Raw genomic sequence first — 20850 nt, 5'->3', positions numbered from 1 at the left:
TTTTCTTCTGTTTTTTTGTCTTCCTCGTCTTACAAATAACCAAAAAAACATTTTTTTTTTTTTTTTTTTTTCCTTTCATTTTTTTTTTTTTTTTTTTTTTTTTTTTTTTTTTTTTTGCTCCATGTAGTTTCAAAGTCTACTACCAGGTTCATACATTTTTAGGTTTGTTATATCCTAACAATGAATCAATTCCTATATCATTACATGGTTACTCTATCCTAGTAATATTCTTTGTTATGAAGTATACTTTGATATTAACATAACTACTCCAGCTTTCTTTTGATGGGTATTAGCATGGTATATCTTTTCTCATTATTTTACTTTTGATCTAGTTGGATTTTTATATCTAAAATGGGCTTTCTGTATGTAAAAATTGACAATTAGATAAAAATCTCTGCCTTTCATTTGGGGTGTTAGGCCATTTACATTTAACATGCATTGAAATGTATTACATTTAATGTGTATTAATATGATTTTGCTATTATTTGTTTTCTATTTTTCCCACCTGTTCTTTATTCTCTTTTTCCATTTTTCTACTTCATACATATATATAATATTTTCAAAGATTTAACTTATTTTTTTGACAAAGACACAGTGAGAGACGGAACACAAACAGGGGGAGTGGGAGAAGAACTGGATTCCTGCAGAGCAGGGAGCCCAGTGTGGGGATCGATCCCAGGACCCTGGGTTCATGACCTGAGCTGAAGGCAGAAGCTTAAAGACTGAGCCACCCAGGTGCCCCCTTACTTAACTTTTTGAATTATGGAATACAGTTATAATAATTGTCTTAATATTCTTTTTGGCTAATATTAATGTTTGTGTCAATTCTGGGTGGGTTTTGATTAATTGATTTTCCTTCTCACTGTTGATCATATTTTTCTGCTTTGCTGCATGCCTGGTAATCTCTGACCAGATGTCAGACATTGTAAATTTTTCCTTGTTGTGTGCTGGATATGTTTGTATTACTGTAAGTATTCTCAAGCATTGTTTTGGAATGTAGTTAAATTACTGGTAAACAGTTTGGTCCTTTTGAATCTTGCTTTTAAGATCCATTAGGCAGGGCCATAGTTATGCCTAGTCAAAAGGCAACCATTTTCTCCTACTGAGCAAGACCCTTCAGAATAGTTCACCCAACACCCTGAGAATTGTGGGGTCTTCTAGCTCTGCTGGTGGGAGCAAGTACTACTCCCAGCCTTGTGTAGGTACTGAAAACTATAGTGCAATGAGATTAGTGCTGTTCTCTCTCATCCTTTTGGATAGTTCTTTTCCCAACTTCATATAGTTTCCTTACATGTATATGTTGATCAATATTCTGAATAGTCAAGGGAACCCTCTGCAGATTTCTGGGTCTTTTCTTTATGAAATTTTCTTCTCTGTGAACTCCTGCAACTTTGGTTTCCCCAGACTTTTAGGTCTGTATGCTCAACTCAGGAGTCCATAGGGCTCCACTTGGCTTCCCTTCCCTGGGCTATGGTCTCAATACCCTCTCATGGTAGTAATCTGGGGCAGTCATATAGTTTACCTCATTGTTTTTTTTTTTTTTTCCTGTATTTTGAGGGTTACTGTCCTTTATTGCCCAATATCCGGTATCTGAAAATCACTGTTTGAAACATTTTATCTTTTAATTTGGGGTAGTGGAAGCAGAAGAGTGGTTTTAGTTGATAGGGTAGATCTGGTTCTATTCTTCCATCTTGGCTGGAAGCAGAAGTCCCAAGTCTGTATTTTGATAAAATAAGTCCAACAAATAGAGATGCACAATAATGCAAGTGTTTTTTTTCTTATAGCCATTGTAATAATCCTTTACCAGTTACAAGTTTATTCAGACTTTATACTTCTCATAAAGTCAAAACTGAGTTTATTTCTGTGCTATCTATTGAAAAGGGATTAACTAGAATATAGTAATTCACACAGGAATTTGTAATATAAGTTATACATATATATATGTATAACTTATATATATACTTATATATATATAAGTCTTGGTTCATTTACTTTTTTTCATTCACTCATTTAATGAATATTGAAACAATTACTAGGTAACTATTGTGTGCCAGGTGCTGTGTAAGTCAAAGGAGATAACGAAACAGGCATGCTCATGGAAGTCATTGCTTTGAGGAAGACAGTCCTGAGAGAAAAATATGTATGATACAGTGAGATTGGTGCTGTGGTGGGCAGGTGAAGAGTGGTTTTGAAGCACATAGAAGGGGGTACAACACTCAGGCTGTGTGTGTGTGTGTGTGTGTGTGTGTGTGTGTGCATGTGTGCCCATGCATGTGTCTTTTGGGGGTGGGTGGAAAGGAGCTGGTCCTAAGGGCTACCTGGAGCAAGGGATGCTTGAACTGAGACCAGATCTAATAGTTTATAATCAGAATGATGATGCCCCAACCAGAGTTAGGGGCATGTGTGAAAATCAGGTGATGAGAAAGAATACATAGATTTTCTGGAGACTGCAGCACATCAGTTTGGCTGGAACACAGGGGTCCGAAGGGCTGGGGAGATGGTGGGGAGATGTGAGGCACTTCATATCATTTACAAAGGAATAACCTTCATGGTGCTTCCTCAGAGAGCAAAAATGGGCTGCGAGAGCTATTGGGCTCATCTGTTTTATAACCTCAGTGTGTCAAATCAAGGAATTTTTAAAAAAATAAAACAGGGGCACCTGGGTGGCTCAGTGGGGTAAGCCTCTGCCTTCGGCTCAGGTCCTGGGATCAAGCCCTGCATCGGGCTCTCTGCTCGGCAGGGAGACCGCTTCCCCCCCGCCCCCCCACCTGCCTCTCTGCCTACTTGTGATCTCTCTCTCTCTCTGTCAAATAAATAAATAAAATCTTAAAAAAAAAAACACACACACACAACAGAAACCACTCAGAGTATGTCCTCTCCCTCTTACCGCCCCAAAGGAGAAGAACCATTATGATGGCAGAAGGCAGTGCCAAAAACAACACCTAGAGCCAGTTTCATGCTCAGAAGAGAACACTGCACTTTCGCCTTATGGTTTTGGGTTTTTGACATGATTAGAGAACCTTCTCTAGTAGCAAATTATAGAAACGATCCCTAATAGTATAGTATATATAGTATATATAGTATATATAGTTATAAATCAGGGAATATTTTAACTGAGTCGTAGCTAGTTTCTTTCTGGTCTAGCATATCCAGTTGTCTTCTTAGCAAACCCTTGATCATGCTTCAGTGTCCATCCTAATACTAGAAGAAAACCTATGGGTGAATAATTCTGTGATCTTGCTGATGGAGAAAGTCTGTGGAACAAAAAGGTAAAAATATTCAATGACAGGAGTGGCAGCCGATTTCACAAATATTCAATACTTCTGTATATGAAAAGTGCTTAAACTAAAATGAAAAGGTAAAAAACCTGATAACTTTTTGGAAGAAATCTTGGTGTTTTCTTTTCTTTTTTTTTTTTTTAAAGATTTTATTTATTATTTTTTTGAGAGAAAGAGAGAGAAAGAGAGAGCATGCAAGCTGGAGGAGGGGCAGAGGAAGAGGGAATCCCAAGCAGACCCTGCACTGAGCACAGAGTTTGAAGAAGGACTTGATCCCATGACCTTGAGATCATGACCAGGAGATCACCACCCGTGCTGAAACCAAGAGAAGAACACTTAACCGACTAAGCCACTCAGGTGCCCCAATCTTGGTGTTTTCTATTATAATTTAAAATGTGTGACTCAGCAGTTGAACTTGCATTAAATTATTCTTCAGAAATACACAAACCAGTGCACCCAGATACACATATGAGTATATTAGCAATAGGACTGTTTGTGGTAGTGGTAGTCGTGGTGGTAGAGAAAACTGAGAACAACCTAAAAATTCCTCTGGAGAGAACTAGCTGAATAAGGTATGCTCCACTTAGATAATAGGATACCACACTGTTTATTTTAAAAAGGTAAATTTATATGCACAAACATAGATGTCAAAGATATAGACAGATATAGATACATATACAGCTATAGATATATAAACTTACACATAAATAGACTATACCCAAGATACACACGTAGACATACTCATATTTAGTAAGATACATAGAAGGCAAAAAAAAAAAGTCTGCTGGAATAAATGTCAATGATTCTATTAGTTTCCTTTTATTGCTATAACAAATTACTACAAACTTAGTGGCTTATAATGACACAGATTTACTCTCTTTTGGTTCTGGAGGTCAGAAGTCTGAAGTCAGTCTCCCTGGGGCTGAATCAAGGTGTTGGCACGGCTTGTTCCTTCTGGAGGTTCTAGGGAAGAACACATTTCCTTACCTAACATTTAAATTTTGTCCCAAATTCTCCCCCAAATCTATAGCTTCAATTCAATCCAATCCCAATCAAAATTGAAGCAGGAATTTTTAGCAGAATGTGACAAGATTATTCTAAAATTTATACTGACATGAAAACAACCATGGACACCCAAAACAATGTTGGAAAACAAGAATAAAATCAGAAGGCTAACACTTTGTGATTTCAAGACTTACAAGGGTATGGAATCAACACATCAACAGATAAAGAGATCAGTTACACAGAATGTAGAGTCAGCATTAGATCCACGCAAATATGGACAATTGATTTTTGTCAAAAGTGCAGTGTCAAATCTGTGGAGAAAGGACAGTCTTTTCAATTAGTGTTGCTGGATCAACTGGATAGCCATATGCAAAATATGAACTTCCAACATACTTCTGTTGTATATAAAATTGACTCAAGATGGATCACAGATGTAAAAGCAAAACCTAAAATCTTAAAACTTCTTGGATAAATGAAGAAAATATTTGTCCCTTGGATTAGGCAAATATTCTTAGATATGACACTGAAGACATGATTCATAAAAGAAATTATTGAAAGATTGGGCTTTCCCAAAATGAAAAACGTCTGGTTTTTGGAAGATACTATTAAGAGAGTGAGAAGACAAGCCACTGACTGAGAGAAAATATTTTTAGAGTATATATGAAAATAGAAAATTTGTATCCAGACTATATAAAGAACCCTCAAAGTTCAATAATAAGAAAGCCACACAATTTTTTAAAGGAACAATTTGAAGAGACAGATCACCCAAGAAGACATCAGGTCAAATTAACCCATGAAAAGAAGCTCAATTTTGTTTAGTCAGGAGGGAAACACAAATTAAAATCACAATTAGGTACCACTATGCACTTATTAAGAGGGTTAAAATTAAAAAAAATACAGAATGTCAGGTTTGGAAGGGCCTTTGGGATCCTGGAACTATATGTGGCAGATCCTTGTGATATATTTTCTCATGGACCCTCATAGCAAAAAAAAGGGGCTATTAATATTCTTATTTGCAGATGCCAAAATCTAAGCACAGAGCAAATATCAATGCTGTTTCCAAGCTAGTTACCATCATGTCTTCACATTCCTGCTCTCCTACTGAGAACCTCATGCCCATAAAAACTAAAGACTGTTCTACAAGTGTCCCCACCTTGACAGATTAAATGATTTTACTTGTTTCAGCCTTGTTCCCACATGCCCTAGTTCTTTAAATTTTTATTTTCCATCTTGCAGATCTTCTGTATTTCCCCACTATTTATTTGAACAAAGATAATCACTGCTCTTATAAAGCCCTGATGAGATTTAGAAGGTGACACCTTTGTTTACACATCTGAGTGACTTGTATCACAGTTTTGAGTTATCATTCAGATGCTCTGGAAAGGAAGATTGATCCAACTACAGATTCCAGTCGCGGCCAAAAATCCGTCTAAAAATACAACAAAGAAAAAAGTAAAAGTACAACAAGGATCTGTTGATGTATAGAGATCTAAGGATGGGGAGTGTAGAAGAGGGAGGTGAAGTGATCACATTTTAAGAACTAGAAAGCACAAGAATGAATGGTAAGTGATTTAGCAAGTGGAAGACATTTAAACCTGTTGGAGTTAATTGGGGGAGCCAAGAAACAGCCCACTTTACATTGCTGAGTCCCCAAATCTCAGGAACCAGTGGCACCTGCAAATGGGGGTGAAGAGGGAACCAAACCAATAAGGATTTGCTGAAAGCTGTTTGCAGAGCACTTGAGGGGTTGGTCACTTGATGAGCCAGAGGACTTCCCTGCCCCAGTCCTGGTGGAGACAGGAGGCTTATTATCTGATACATGTGTTGACTGGAGGCAATGGGTCAGCCCATAGTCGTGAGACGAGATGCCAGAGTACTTGTAGCCAAGATGTTACCCTCTAGTAGACTATTTGAAAAATCTTTTCTAGAGACTCCAACACACACACAGACATAAAGTTATTGATATTAGTGGCCCCACCAACAGAACAGCCCAATGTAGAAGACTTAGACTGTACAACCCTCAACCTTATGTTGAAAGGTTCTAATTGCTTTTAATCCTCTACTCATAAATATAAGCAAATTTCAATGTACAACTCTGGGTAGATCTTTCATGTTATAATAATGTTTTTTTTTTTAAAGCTTCTTTAGATGGGTGGATTCGTGTTTTTCTTCAGTTAGGAAATTTTTAGCTATCCTTTCTTCAAAAGCATTTCCCCATTTCCTTCTGGAATTCTATTAATTAATTAATTAATTAATTAAGAGAGAGAAGAGCAGAGGGGGAAGGGCAAAGGGAGATGGCAAGAGAATTCCAAGTAGACTCATGACCTGAGCCAAAATTAAGAGTTGGATGCTTAACCGACTGAGCCACCCAGACGCCCCTCCTTCTGGAATTCTATGCAAGTGTTGTGATGCTTGATGGTTTCCCACAGGTCTCTGAGACTCTGATCATTTTTCTTTATTCTTTCTGTTTTCCAGATTGGATAATTTCTGTCATCTTATCTTCAAGTTTACGGATTCCTTCTTCTGCCCCTCATATTTTCTACTGAGGCTTTCATCTTCCAGTTTCAGTTACTTCAATTCTCAAGTCCAGATTTTCCACTTGTTTCTTTCTTTCTTTTTTTTTTTTTAATGAGTTCTGCCTCTTACGTTGGTGTTCTATCTTTGATGAATCATTGTAATTATACTTTATTCAATTCTTTAAGTATGACTTTCTTTATTTGTTTGAATGTATTTATAGTAACTACTTTCAGGTCTTTGTGAAGTTCAACATCTGAACCCCCTCAGAGAAAATGTCTATGGACTGCTTTCCTCTCACCAACCCAAATCTTGTAAATGGCTTACCAGATTCCTTACTCTGCCATTCTACCTTGTCATAACAATGCAAACACCAAGTTTTATAGCCAAAGTACTTAAAACATTATATTGGGAGGGTAGAAGAAAAGAGGTTGAAATCTATATTCTCAAGGGGGAGTTCAGATGCTAGTACCTAAGACTGAAAAATTAAAAAGGAGCTACATGAATATGTTTTTTTAGTGATACAAATATACATATAATTCAGCTAAAAGAATTTAAAATTGTTATAGGGAAGGGAAAGTGGAGCAGGGGTCATAGGGTATGTCTTCAGCCTCGAAGAAATATATTGAGTCAATGAATGGTGTCTCTATCAACTTTGATAAAAAATTTTAAAAGGTTTTAAAACTAATATGAAAAAAATTAAACACAATTGAGCCTTTAAGGTCAGTCATACCTGAGTTTGAATTTGGCTCCACAACTTGCTAACTGTGTGACTTTTGTCAAAAATTTAGTATTATTCAGCCTCACTTTTATCTTCTATCACATGTAGATGAGAATTGCTTCAAAGAGTTATGATAATAGCACATACTGTGAGACCAGGCATCAAGTAGTACAAAGGAGAGAACAGCCTCTGTTTTCCTGACTGCAGGTTGGGCTATATGTCCATCACCCTTCTCACTGCCATCCCAGAGCCTTGGAGAATGGATTTTTGTTATCTGTCTAACTAATAGTTAATGTAGGCCAAGTGTGTGAGGCACTGTCTGTCTCAATGACCAGCCTGACTCCATCTGCTTCTGTCTCTCTCTAGAATGTAATCTCCCAAAGGGCAGGGATTAGTCTATCTTCTTCCAGAGTGCCTGACAATTTGTAGGTAACCAATAAAAGTTGTTGAATGAATCAATGAATCAGGCAGTCTGACAGGGGATTATATTCTCCAAATAACAAATTTTTAAAAAAGTTTTATTTATTTATTTGACAGAGAGAGACACAGCAAGAGAAGGAACACAAGCAGGGGGAGTGGGAGAGGGAGAAGCAGGCTTCCCACTGAGGAGGGATCCCGATGTGGGGCTTGATCCTAGGACCCCGATCCCAGGATCCTGGGATCATGACCTGAGAGCCAAAGGCAGCGGGCTTAATGACTGAGCCACCCAGGAGCCCCATCTAAATAACAATGTTTTTGTCACCACAGCACAGGCTGCTCTCACCTGAATCTGTGCCACATATGAACAAATAACTTAAGGACAAGATAGCTTATAGGGAACATTCCAGAAGTCTGTCCAAGTACAGGATGCTAGCTTTGGCTTTTTTTTTTTCTTTGTTACTTAATAGAATTGCATTACCTTCTCCTCAAAGGTTTCAGTTTCTATCCCTGAGACAGTTTTTTTGTTTTGTTTTGTTTTTTGTTTTAATTTTCATGACCCTCATCCTAGTGTTTTATTTTGTGTTGGGTTAGAGTCCAGCACTGAACTCAAGAAACTAACAAATAGCTTGTGTTCAATTTAGAGAAAACTCAATATACTAAAATATAGGTTCATAAAAAACGTAAAAATAGGGGGAGGGTTATGAGCCCCTTAAAAAGGTCCTGAACTTGCAAGAGGAATCATCTCTGAATTCTGGTAAAAAGTCATCCCACTGGCATATTTAACCTATCATTCAACTTGTAATATCTTGACATGATCACGTGAGGCTATCTAAAGTGAGGTTCATGGAAAGTAGGATGTACTCACATAAATATTTTATGGGAGTATTATTGTTAGTGAACCAGTTGTGGTCACATCACCCTGATTTCTGCAGTTCTTATTATACACCACTGGAAACTGCCGTTGTAACTTTGAACAGTGTCCTTTAGGTTAAAGAAAGAGAGAAAGGAATACAAGATGAATGGTTTGGGCTCAAGCTGGCTTTTTCCAGGCCAGAGTTTATTGTTTGTTTGCATGAAAATCCCTTCTTGTTGGCCAAGAGTTCTCAAAGGCAACTGCCAGGCTGCTGGCACCATCAAAGGATTCCCCCCCCCCCCAAGAAAGCCAAAGCATGTGGAATTCCTAAAGGGACCCCTCTCTGGTTGGGTGCCAGGGAGCAAGCCGATGAGAATCTGGCTTAGGTGACCAATCATCACCTGCCCCAGCATCTTCAAGGGGCAGGAAACACTTCTGACCTGCTACTGGTTCAGATTTGCTGGCAAAGATCCATCTACTTGTCCCGTTATCTGTAATTTGATGGTGAGAATCCTTGGTCCTGGGTAATCATGGAACAGGGCAAAACCTATTGGCCTGGGGTGGGTGGGTGTGGAAGGGGTGCAAAGTTCTGGTCTTCTTCCAATCTCCACCCAAGAGGGATCAGGTGTAGACCAATCTGATAGCCCTAAAGCTAACTTGCTCCTGTCATCTGCTGGGTCATGGTCTGCCACATCAGCCAAGCTGCCTCCTCCAACCTCAGGACTTAGAGAGAATTACTTAGGTTCTCTGCTCTTCTGTTCCTCTTTGACACTAGAGATAATAATGCCATCCTTTTCTGAGGTTTTGTGGCCAGCGATCTGGGCAGCAGAGTGGCAGAAACTGCTGGCGAGGTCACCTCTGAGCAGGGCTATCTTTGACTTCCATGGGTCCTGGGAACTTTTGCTTTTGTGGGCAAAAATATTTGGTATAAAGGTGAATATATTAACACATAGTAAAACATTTTTTTTTTTCAACCTAGAAGTTCATTTTTTTTTCCTGATGTTGCAAACAATGAAAACATTTTTATGAGTTCCTAAAAGTACTGTGGGTCCCGGATACTGTACCTGCTGTGCTTAATGGAGAAGTTGGCCCTGCCTGTGAAGGGGCTCTAAGACACCATATCCCTTTTAGTATATACACTGGAGGTAGCAGCTAAGACCTGGGACTTGGGAGTTAGATGTAGATTTGCAATATGGCTCTGTGGTATACTGGCTGTAGGGGCTTGGCTAAGATGTTGACCTTACCGAGTCTCACTTCTGCATCTTAAAATGGAAGAAATGATACTTTCTCTGTAGTTTTGATGTAAGGATTAAATACTTAACATAGTGCTTATCAACTGGGAAATGCTCCATAAATGGATGAAAGCAACGATAGAACACTCCAAATGAGCATTGCTCTTCAAAGTGGAACTCATCAGGGGTTCCTTCTATTCCCTAAAGAAGTGGAAGTGGAACTGAATCCACAGTTCAGGGGATTATGGGACCATAGCAGAATATACAAGGAGTGGGAGGGCAGGGAGCAGGAAGACTATTAGAAAAGTCAAGAGTTCATCTCATTCCCCATCTTGCTAAATGCTGCCAAAGAAGTGGCCTCAGGTAGCCCCACTGGTTATTTGGGGGACTTTCTGTCTGATTCAGGCAAGGATGGAGCAAGGCAGGATGGACCTAGAACTCCCTGCCTAGTTCTAGATTTGCCAGGGTCTCAACAGGTTGCTCTGCCCAAAGCAGGGCTCAGCATAGCATTAGGCATATGACTGTGAGAACAATATTGCAGGCCCATTGGATTAACTAATCCAATGAAGTGATTATTATAAATAAGACCTAACATTTTATAGGACAGGTTCCAAGTTGATCCATGGTAAAACAAATCAAAGCAAACAAAATCTCTTCTTCCCTAGCTTGAAATTCACGTAAAAAAAGGTTCAGTTGGGTGCATCATACGATCCTTTAAAATGCAAATAACTATAGGAGGTTTAGGGGCTATCAGTTATTCACACCTTAAAGGGAATTAATTTAGTGAGCCTGATTTTTCTTCAGCACTTAACTGAGAAATCTGCATTGATACTGAACAGGATTTTGGTTGGGATGAGGAGAAAGAGAGAGAGCATATTTTGTTCCCTTAGCTACTTAGTGGAAGGAAGACTGGAGGTTTTCTGGATTGGGATCTTCCCGAGACCAGGAAACACCAGGTAGTACTGGGAACTGGAGAGGATATTGGGGTAAATAGTAGGACACAGGGAGAAATAAATAGAGAGAGAGAGAGAGAGAGAGAGAAAGAGAGAGAGATGGGGAAACTTTCTAACTTGTAATTTAAGCAAAATGGTGGAATCAGGGTCCTTAAGTGTTTTATGAAAGAATAAATTGTCATTTCCTTAGATGTAATGTACATTGCAGCCTGGATATTCTTTTCATATGCCATGGCAAATGTCAGGAAGCAACCTTTTCTCATCTCTCCATCAAATTATATTTTAATAAGTTAGTTTGAAAATACTATACTTCTTAATTGCTTGGTAGAATTTCCATGAGACAGTGTTAAGGGTAGAAAGACACAGATGGCTTGGAATGTTTTTATGTGGCCTTAAAACATTTTCTTTCCAGATAAAAGCATAGTTACATATATGATTTGGACCCATTTTAAGTTTACTTTGCTGTGCTTGGCAGCTGAGTCAGTCTCATACAGAGTGGGAAGGTATGGACTTTGATGTCAGGGAGATATGGGTTTGAGTCTCAGATCTGCTACTATTAGTGAGTGGCTCTGAGTCTAGTTTTTTTTCAATACTAGGTTTTTGGGTTTTTTTGAACTTGTAACAGAGAAATGGCAACAAAAATACCCATGTCATAGGATTGTTGTTGAGATGTCTTGATATAAATCCTACAGTGCACATTTGAAGTCACTCAAAAAATATTAGCTTCCCACTCTTGCTCAGATGTAGTTGGGTAAAAGCTTCATTGTACTCATCAAGGCCTGAAAGGGATAAAGAACTTTAAAGAAGTTTTGGAAAACCTTTTACCAGGCAAAAAGGAAACATAAATTCAAGAAGCTCCAAGTTTGGGGCACCTAGGTGGCTCAGTCAATTAAGTGTCCAACTCTTGATTTCGGCTCAGGTCATGATCTCAGGGTCCTGGGATTGAGCCCTGGGCTAAGCTACCCACTCAGCGGGGAGTCTGCTTGAGAGTCTCTCTCTCCCTTTCCCTCCACTCCCCACCCCTGCCCTGCTCCTACTCGCATGGGTGCTCTCTCTCTCTCACAAATAAAAATAAATAAATCTTAAAAAAAAAAAAGAAGCAGCAGCTCCAAGTTTGCTCAGAACTCATATGTGTATAGTATCATTTGAGTTAAAACTCTTGAGAAAAATTCTTCCTTTATCCTCTTATCCCAGCACTTCTTAAACTTTAAGGTGTATAGGAATCACTTGGGAAATACAGATTGAGATTTAGTATGACTGGGGTTCTAGAAAAGATTCTACTTTTCTAGCAAGCTTCTCGATGATCAGACCAGCTGTTTCTAGACCCAGTACCTATATCCTCTACTTTTTCATTCCACAAGACCGTTGTACAGTGTTGAGGAGAGCTCCTGGCATGTGGTCAATCTGTCGTTATTAGATAAATGGGAAAATGTATCCTCAATATAGTATTGCTTCCTATCATCCAAAATGGGACAACCACCGATTCTCACCGTCGAGGACATGACAAGTGATGGCTCTCACAGATCCATGATGGGGAGACAGGTCTCCTCAGAGTCAGATGTGGTCATCTTCCACAGGCTTGCTGGTGAGAAGCGATCAGGTATGTGAGAGTAACAGAGCTGTGGCCCGGCCAGCTGGGTCCCTGGCATGGCCTGGCTTGCCGAGAAGAGCAGAGAAGCCAATCTATAGTTCTAAAGTCTTAGACCAGGCTACATGTCCCTACTGGGGGCACAGCAATCCTCGGCAGAAGTGGAGAAGACATCAAGGGGCCTTTATTCTTTCTTCTAGTGAACTACTGTCTGCTCTCTGCCTGGGTGGACGTCAAGTTAGGCAGCACAGACTGGGGCAGACAGCATCAAAGATATATGCCCACGAGTTTGCTAAATGTGCAGCTCCCGCCATCCATGGTCTTACCTCTCTGAGGGGACACAGTTGCCCCACATTTCCACATTTGAACCAGAAAGGGGAAAGATGTGGCATATGTGTTATGGAGAAGACAGGAAAGTGCATCAGAAAGATGATGGACTCTGGGGTCAGTGAGAAGCTGCTTCCAGCCTCAGCTTTGTGGCTATGAATCTTTGCGTGGCTATAGGCAGCACGGCAGCTATCTGAGCTTCAGTCTTCTGATCTGTGAAATGGGGCAGCCCACACATAGCCAGCAGGGTCGTTGTGAGAAATAAAGGAGAGGATGTGTTGTCAGATGGCACCTGAATAAAATGGTGCCTTTAAACTACTATTTATTTATTTACTTAAAAAGGATTTTATTTGTTTATTTGACAGAGATCACAAGTAGGCAGAGAGGGAGGCAGAGAGAGAGAAAGCAGGCTTCCCGCCGAGCAGAGAGCCCGATGCGGGGCCCGATCCCAGGACCCCGGGACCACGACCCGAGCCAAAGGCAGAGGCTCAACCCACTGAGCCACCCAGGTGCCCCTAAACTATTTTTTAAAAGATATATTTATCTGAGAGAGAGAGAGAGCATGCAGGGGATGAAGGGAGAGAGAGAGAGAGAGAGAGTCTTAAGCAGACTCTGAATTGAGCACAGAGCCCTATGAGGGGCTTGATCTCACGACCCTGAGACCGTGACCTGAGCTGAAACTAAATCAGACGCTTGACCGACTGATCCACCCAGGTGCCCCTGAAATGGCACCTTTAATGTTATAGGTTCTGGCTAGTTTCTGGAAGGCAGCATGCACTCAGTCAGGCAAGCCCACTTGGGTTTTCCAGCCCATTTATAATCTGCAATTGCCCGTCAGACACTGCCTTGACTCTTCCACCTAACAGTCCTACACTGTGGCCTCAGGAAGGTGGCCTGGGCCGGGCCAGCCCTTTCCTTCTATTGAACCTGCTGCTCTCTTTGCTCCTGGACAGTTACAAGCCTTACAGGATGCGTGAACATCTGTAGCTTAGCAAGCTGAGCCAGTTTGACAGCACTTCTCCATGGTCCTTACCGATGGTCCCTCAACCCTTGCTCTGCCCACACCCTCCTGTTGGCCCCCAAGAAGAGGAAACAAAATGTTTTCCTTCACAACCGGGGAAATCTGAGCCAACCTACCAAGTGACCAACGTGCTGAGTTATTCAACTAGCCCTACAAGAGAACAGTGTAGGAAAAGATTTTAATGGAAATTGTTGAATATGCTGACACTTAGCATAGAGCTTATGAGCATAAGATTAAGACAGTTTTGTAGACTGTAAGTCATCGCGGCAAGTCTAGTAGTGTTTACTGGTTTAGAAGATGTTTTCTGGATTGCTGGTAGTCTCAGGCACGCGTGAAAGGGCACCAACCCATTTACCCCGTAGAAATCCATGCACACCCAGGGCACTGGTTAAATGCTAACCAGAATCTGGAAAAAAAAAAAAAAAAGCTTCAGACTTTACCTTCATATAAAAAAAAGTCACGCATCACCCAGGTTATCCATTATGTTCGATTTCAAAGCCCTCTCCCTGGCTACAATCCCAACAGGGTCAGAGACGTAGGGTTTTGACCGTAATTTTTCATGCGGTGGGGACAACCAGAGAATCACAAGTAAAAATGACTTCTTCCCGCTCTCTTGAATTTCATCTCCTCTGCCTTCATTCTCAGTTTCCAAAGATAAATGTCCCTTATCTCCAGTGAAGCAGGGTAGATCTTCTGCAGACATTCACATGCAAACGGGAGGAGGGTCACTCTGTCCTAAGGTGAGAACCCCACAGGACATGTAGGCTCCTGTCATGATATGTTTTCATATATGCTTGACAGACACAGGTAGTGGAAGGACCCAGACCTTCAAATGCTTTGAAAAAGAAGGAGATGTGATCGGGAAACCTGGCGCCTGGCCAGCGGTCTCTGCGAAGCCAGTGCGCAGAGAAGCGAGCTTTGCACGGACCTTGTGAGCAGTGGCAGGCTCAGGCTACAAGGTACCTCCAGATCTGGGAATCTTCCAGACCTCTAGCCTTCTCACACACCCTCACTGCCCAGCAGCCACAGAACTTGACTTTAGGAATTCCTCCCACGCTCACCCCTACCTCCCAATGCCCCTGAGCATTTGGAGGCTGGGGGAGGAGGACGGAGGGATACACACTTGTGAAATAAACATTTTTGGGAAACCTCCAAATTGTTTCAAAATCAGCAGGACACATGAGCCAGCCACAATAGGTTCACTTTCATGTGGATGCTGGAGCAGGCAAGACTTCCAAGTAAAAACTCTGAATGTGAATTTAGCTAGTTTTGGATAAAGACGCCTTTCAGCGTCAATAAACACCGTGAATGCAGCCGTGGTGCAGTTACAACTTAATGAGATGAGGGGAAGTGCACCGGGTCAGGCCTCATCTCCCAGCTTCTGTCATGCTAATCAGCTGGGCAGCCGGCAGCTGAAAAACTGCTGGAATTTTTATTTGCATTTCATTTACTTGGAAGGAAATTGACCCAGATGGTCCACAAAGGCCCTAGAAGGCTGGCAAGCAGTGTGGGGCTGCACACTTCTCAGAGGGCCTGCACTTGTCTGCCCATCCTTCTTTGAGTCTAGGGCATAAAAGATTAAAACAGCGTAAGGGAATTGATTTCATGATTTTTAGATAATTTCCCCAAGATTTCAGAAAGGACCTCAAAAACTAATTTAATCAGCCAGGAGCTCAATAGTAATTAAGAGGAAGAAAAGCCAAGATAATGAAAGAGGTGGTGAGGATTTTTGCTGTTGCTGGTGGGAACCTTTCTTAATTAGGGAAAGTCTAAAATCTAAATGATGTTAAATGGAGACAAGCCTAGGCACAGGGAGCCAGTGGCCGGCGCCACGGTCTGCCCGTGATGGATGAACCACGCAGTTCATCTTCTGCAAAGAGAGCAAACAGTCGGCCCTAGAGGGGTCCAGCTTGGCATTTCAGTGGGTATTTGCCTGAATCGTGAAGGTTGGGACCTCTGGCGGGGTCCAGGGTTTGTCCCCACCCAGTCCCTTCTGAGGGGACCTCATTCCATCCGGTGAGACTCCCACCTCATCATGACTCTGCGATAACGTGGGGTTTGGGAGGCTGTTGGGTTGGGCTGTCTGTGTCCAAATCCGGTCTTTGTTCACAGCTAGCTGTGTGACCTTGAGGGAGTTAGCCTTTCATTCTGTACCTCGGTGATCTCGGATATAAGATGGAGATAACAGTGGCCTCTCTGTAGGGTCCCTATGCACTGAAACGAGGTCAGGCACTGAAAGTGCTTAGCCCAGGGCCAGGAACAGAAGTACAGCTCTTACGATGGTTCCATGGACATTCTCTTTGGGTCTTGCTTCTTGGATTAATGCAAAATGGGTTGATATAAAAAGATAGTCCCTCTCTGTCTGATTTTGGTGCCTGTAGATACCTGGTACATAGCTGACAGCCAGCAAGTGTTGGTTGGACAAATGCATGAAACATCCAGTGTCAAGGACTAAGTCTATGCTCTGGATGGCACAACAGAGAAGGGGGAAGGAACCAAGGATTTGTTCCATGGAGCCATGCCGTCTGAACCCACCTACAAGTTCTCGCCCCTCCTTGATCCAGTCTGTCCCAGAACTCCCCACAAATCACAGGAATTCTCTCCCAACAACGGCTAGTCTTTCTCTCCAGTGAATCAGCTCAGGCTTACCCATATTCTGATTTGATTTTCTGACCTGACAGCAAGTAGAGAAAGGATACATGAAGAAATGAGTCGTGTCTTTGAGGATGTCGAACGCATGAACTGAAGTAGAGCGTCGGTCTGAGGGCCAGTGCTGACGCTTGCTTCCCTGACTGTATTTTGGATGTTGTCAGTCTTGGGTGCTCTTTCCTAGACAGTTACAGCCATGTGCTTAGTAGCTTTCAAGTTTGCCACTTCCCTCTGATTCTTACCTCTCTATGACCTTCATGGTCACATGCTTTTCACCTCTACCATACCCCTTCCTGCAGGCCCCTGGGCAAGACCCCAGTCCTGGTCTCCCGAAGAGGTTAAGCCTGGTTTGCTTGTCAACTTTATCCCAGAGTTTTTTTTTTTTTTTGTTTTTGTTTTTTTTGCTTCTAGCTTCTCAATCTGCTTCTACTGAAAAGAGCAAGAAAGAGTACCAGGTGTCAGCTCTCATGGAACACATCCTGACTTCTGTCTAAATCTTTATGTTTCGTGTAAATATAAGGGTCTCTTTATAGTGGCAATGAGAAACATTTATTCTACATGAGTGCCAATAAATGGCTCTTCTGGCTAGAAAGAATGTCTGTAGATTGGCTTTCAGTAGCAAACATTATCTCATTGTCTTTCAAACATAAACCAACTTAAACGACCTTATGCAAATCATGGGAGTTTGTTGCAAAGATCTGGGAATGGGCCAGTCATCCCCAGGCTTGGATGCATCTTGCCCTTGGGGATGTGCAGGCTGTTGGAGCTTGAACTTGAGGCCTCTCTCTGCCATTCACCTCTGCTTTTCTCCATTCTTCTCTTGCTCTCTGCACGCTGGCTTTTTCTGTTGTTTTGATGTACAGGATGGAAAATCACCTCCAGTGGCTGCCAAGTTGATATGTTACGGGCACCCAGAAAGAACTGGAATCTCTTGATTCTAATTCCAAATTCAAGGGAAGGGAGTCTTGCATGGCTCATTTGGGGCAAGCACTCACCTCATCCTCTAGGAAAGGGGTGAGGTCAAAGTGGCTGACAGAGTTAATGAGTTAATGTTTGCAAGTCACCCTTTAATTAGCATACAAGGAGCATTACAACTAATTGAAAATAAAGGTTCAATTGATTTTATTATTTTTTCAGGATTTTATTTACTTATTTATTTATTTGAGAGAGAGAGCAGAAGGGGGTGCTGGAGGGGAAGGAGGGAAGGGCAGAGGGAGAGGGAAAAGCAGACTCCCCATTGAGCAGGGAGCTGGAAATCACAGGAGCTCAGTTTCAGGACCGTAAGATCATGACCTGAGCCGAAGGCAGATGCTTAACCGACTGAGCCATGCAGGTGCCCTGGAGATACATTCTTTTTCTTGGTGGCCTGCAAGACAAGAAACAGGAGGGTGGTAAGAGGACTTAGTCACTGCCTCCAAAGGACTGAAGGGTTCCAGCTGGGTTGGACATCAAGGCTGGTCAGTGAAGGCATCCTTGTGAGATAGGGACTCATTCAGATATCAATCCAGGAGTAAGAAGGGACTGTTGGTAGCCCTTTACAATCTCCTCTGTATCTGCCTTCTCCCAGGGAAGTTTGAGGTACATTTGTGGAGCTCCCCTGCAGTTTGCCTTGAATTGGCCCCACACTTACCTAGTGAGCTGCCTAGATGGCTTCTTAAGTGGGGTCAAGAGACTTCCCAGCCAGGCTGCAGGGGATGTGGCTGGAGTACCACCTGGAAGTAGGAAGGAAAGTTGGAATGGCTTCTAGAACCACTGACAGAACCCATTTCTCATTGTAGGTGCACCAGACACCAAGTGCAGCATGCATGAACAAGTGTAGTATGGGTTTTTCAAGTGGTGAATTGTGGTAAGACCCCAAAGAAGATGTTAGAGGTTTTAAAAGGGACTCCATAGAACTTCGTAAGCATCTTCACGTATCATGTTTCTAAAGAAAGTGGGATTTTTCTTCAAATAAGAGAAGGTCAGGAGGCCTGGTGGCTCAGTCGATTAAGCATCTGCCTTCAGCTCCGGTCATGATCCCAGGATCCTGGGATGGAGCCTGCATTGGGCTCTTTGGTCAGTGGGGAGCCTGCTTCTCCCTCTGCCTGCCTGTTCCCCTGCTTGTGCTCTCTCTTTGTCAAAGAAATAAAAGTAAAATCTTGAAGAAGAAGAAGAAGAAGGAGGAGGAGGAGGAGGGGGAGGGGAAAGGGGAGGGGGAGGGGGAGGAGGAGGAGGAGGAGGAGGAGAAAGAAGAAAGAAGAAGAGGAGAAGGTCTACTCAGGCTAATAATAGTTGTTGACAGGCCCAGCCAGGACCTGCAGCTCTGGCAGAGGCCTTTGGAACAAGGGAGCAAAAGGCCAACAACTCAGCAGAGGTCCCCAGCTCTAGTGGAAGCTGCAAAGGATCAAGGTGTCAGGTCTTTTTCCAGAAGTACAAGGACAGCTCCCAGAGAGGAGGATTGGAACTGTGGCTAAAACATACCTCTGCATCGGTGAACTTTACAAAGTCCCAAGTCATCTGTGCTTTCAAAGTTGCCAGGGACCAGCAACTCCAAAAAGGTCTCGGTCAATGTGGAGAGCTGCAGAGACTTTCCTGTCCTAGTTATGAAATTGCATCTGAACATGGGTATGCATGTTGGGGTTAAGAAGCTGCTGAGGTCAGTGGAGGAAGATGTGTAAGGCAGTGAATCTGGCAAACAGATCCAGATGTGGCAAATAACAGCTGTGTCTTTTACCGTGAAATGCTCTGGGTGGGGGCTTGGACCACATGAGAAAACCAGGAGACCTCTTGGACTCTTTCTGTTAATAAAGCCAGTTCTGGGGGAGGAGGACACAAAAGAGGAGGGAAAAAGGAGATAGATTTCTTGTAGAAAGCTTGTAGAAAAGCTTGTAGAAAAATACAAGGCTTAGCCATTAGACCACCACCTCTGGCTGTGGTGGCAGAGGCTACTGCACCGACACAACATCTGCTGGCCTTGAGATTGGGAAGGGCCAGGTCCTAACTGCCGAACAGTGTGTCTCTCAGCCAGTGCTGCAGGGACCAGCAGAGCCTGCCTGTCTGGTATTTTGCTCTGTCCTAGAAGATGGGCTGGGTCTCCAAGGAACATAAATTCCCCAAGATCAAGAGTTTGCATAAGGAAAGATGGGGAAAGACCTTGGGTTTCAGGATGAGCCACCCTTTTCCTTGTAGAAATGGACTCCACTTAAATGGGCACTCTGACTGTCTTCACTGGGAGCAGTCAGGGCCTCAGACCGATGTGGTGATTGATGTAGAAGGATGACATGATTTGTGGTCATAAAAGATGAAAACCAGGTGACTAAAGTGCAGTCGGGTTTTTCTGTTGTCACCATTGGTTCTTCTAGTAAATTCAAGACCTGGAAAGGCCAGCCGCCCAGAGCGCAGAGGTCTCGAATGTTTCTGCGGTCAGCAGTGTATGCGCAGTTACCGGTAGAATTCCTTGGGAAGACTGTATGAGTGATAGATGAGGTATATCCTGATCTACCAGAAAGGGGGGAGATGGTGGCCCTTGCAAGGACTGACCCTAGCTTCTTCCAAGTTCTGTCCCTTTATTGCTGATAGGAGGCTGGCTAGAGCTAGGTAGTTCACTGGGATCCCCAGTCGATTGGCCTAGAGACAGAGAAGCAAAAAACCTTCAGCCTACTCCTCTTTTCCAGTACTTTATTCTAGGCAACTCCACTGCCTGAGCCCTAATTTTATTTACAGGAGTCTCAGTGACTTGAGAAGCAAAGGAGAGTTTTAGGAGAATCCAATCACTATGGCAACAGTGTTTTCTTTGCACGAGTGGGATGTCCTATTTGTTGATGGCATCATCCTTGAGTCTCTTTGTCCCCCACACTTTTCTAGTTATAGTAGAGAGAAAAACCAGCAAGATCCAAATGTGCAGGGATTCCCACACCTAGCTGGAGGAAGACTGAATAGGGTACAGTGTTACCGGAGTCATTTGTCCTGGATTATTTACAAGGGTTTAGTGTTTCAGTGTGTTAAATCCACTAAGTGTTGCCTGGTCACAATATTTGATATGGATAAAGGGGAAAAAATCGAGTTTTGTCTGCTTGTTTTATCAGCTAGGAAGAACACCCCAGTTATCCCAGGAGGGGGATGTGTTTTGGTGTCATGGAGATGGTATTCAGAGACCAGATTGCACTATGGGTTCTTGGGTACCTTTGTCCCCAAGATACTAGATGAGCAGCAGATGTAGTTAAATTGGGGACTTCCTGTGGATCGAATGTTTATGTCCTCCTCCAAATTTATATGTTGAAGCCTTATGCCCCTACCCACCTCCCCCCGCC

At 42.4% G+C, this 20850-nt stretch overlaps 1 non-coding gene across 1 annotated transcript; it reads right to left on the bottom strand.

Annotated features, from left to right (window-relative positions):
* Nucleotides 1-2857: 2857 nt before the first annotated feature.
* Nucleotides 2858-3067, bottom strand: LOC116880756. Its single transcript, XR_004385270.1, has one exon. It is a non-coding gene; the product is annotated as a small nucleolar RNA U3 (small nucleolar RNA).
* Nucleotides 3068-20850: the final 17783 nt, after the last annotated feature.

The sequence above is a fragment of the Lontra canadensis genome, unplaced genomic scaffold, assembly GCF_010015895.1.
Source record: "Lontra canadensis isolate GAN:19392208 unplaced genomic scaffold, GSC_riverotter_1.0 scaffold67, whole genome shotgun sequence".
Taxonomy (NCBI): Eukaryota; Metazoa; Chordata; class Mammalia; order Carnivora; family Mustelidae; genus Lontra; species Lontra canadensis.
Note: the sequence above shows the minus strand (reverse complement) of the source record. Positions and strands in the feature narration are given on the sequence as shown.